Raw genomic sequence first — 1821 nt, forward strand, 5'->3', positions numbered from 1 at the left:
TGGTATTCTTGGATATCAGAAACCCTCAGGATTTCTGTTTCACTCTGGTAGAACACAGTGAATTCCCCTTAGGAAAGATTATGAGTGGAGATCGCAGGGAGATGGTCTCTCACCTGACTGTGTTTGGAGTTACTCTGGGCTTTCACTTTCCACAGTTGGAGATTTTGTGCACTCCGAAGTTATTTGTAAAGGTCACCAGGTACTGCTGAGAGCAGATGGATCCACCACAGCCCAGCTCCACATTTGTAGCCAAGGACTCACTTTGCTCATTTTACCCACTCAGCAGCATTTTCACTGTCAGAACACCTCTGCCTTTCCCCATCAATCTTATCACTCAGAGATGCTCTAGGACAGGTTTGCACCCTGGATTGAAGCTCCCAGCTTGGACTGAAATCTCAGGGAGATTCCCAGGTGTCCTTATGCTGGCATTGGATGAAGGGAGATGCAGCTCCTTGCCTGGCTGCACTGACAGCATTGCCCAGAGCTGGGCACTGGGCACAGCGTCACCCTGAGCCAGCTGTGCCCCCTCCCAGAGCCCCCAGGGCCGGGCAGCTGCTCCCAGCCCTGTGCTCTGCAGAGGGAACTGGGCCCGGGGCTGCAGAGCTGCCCCACGGCTCTGCTGCAGCTCTGCCTGCACAGGAGGGGCTTCACGCCTTGGAGCCCCGGCCCTGAGGGCAGAGGCTTGGCTGGGGGACAGGAGGGAGGGGGCTTGTTCAGAGGGAAGGGCTGCACTGGAGGGGCTCCTGTGGACATCTCTAAACTCTCCCTGACACAGCATTGCTGGGTTCTGTTTACTCTCCTTCCCTGATCTTCTCTCTGCTTCCTGGAGATTTTCCTCCTGCAGGTGTTTCCCTGTGCCTGATCTCTCCCTGCCAGCACTGACAGACCCCAAATCTCTGTGCACTCTCCATGGTCTGACAGAACCCTGCCTGTTTGCAGGGCACTGGCTGGGGGCAGGTTCTGTTTGCAGCTTGGAGAAAGGACAACTCAGACTGGGCCTGATGGGTCCAGCAAAGGTGATGCTGGTGCTGTCCATGGGCAGAGTGGCTGAAAGCACATTAGGGATCTCCTGTGAACCTAATGATCACTAAAAGTAACAGTTTGGTTATCTCAGACACTTGACAAAATTAATATCTCATAATTCACAATTCATAATAATTCAATTATTCATAACTTATAATAATATAATCCATAATCAACCTTTAATATTTATCTTCCCTCCCTGCCATTCTCCAAAAGTATGAAACTGAATAAAAATTCATAAGAAATTTCCTTATATTTATCAAAATCCTTGTCCTGGAAATATTCTATGACTGATCAAAACCCCTCAGCATGTTGGAGATCCATGAGCATTTCACCTCCCCTGCACCAGAAATACTCAGAGATGTACTCACAGAGTCTGCAGGCATTGGCATGGTCCAGCTTTAGGAGATGGCTCCAGGAGCTGCAGCTGCATTGTCCTGCAGCCAGAGGTTCCTGTGCCAAGGGCTGGCAGGGATTCTGCCCCAGGCACTTCTCAGCACCTTCCCAGCCCTGACTGATTGAAGCTCTCTGTGCCTCTGGGCTGTGCCCGGGCTGGCTGCAGGCAGTGCCCCAGCCCTGCTGGGCTGGCAGAAGAGCTGCTCATCAAGAGAAATGTGCTTTTGAAGCTCTTCTTGCTTACCAGGAGCTGCCTCTGTGCCAGGAGCCCAGCCCAGCTCAGCAGCACAGACACAGCACCAGGACTTTAATGACCCTCTGGGGCTTTGTGCTCAGGCCCTGAACATCAATCCCTGAGAAGCAGCTGAAGAAACCTCTCCAGAACTCCAAGGCACAATCCAA

The sequence above is a fragment of the Passer montanus genome, unplaced genomic scaffold (genome assembly GCF_014805655.1).
Source record: "Passer montanus isolate IOZ18808 unplaced genomic scaffold, ASM1480565v1 scaffold556, whole genome shotgun sequence".
In the NCBI taxonomy this organism is placed as follows: Eukaryota; Metazoa; Chordata; class Aves; order Passeriformes; family Passeridae; genus Passer; species Passer montanus.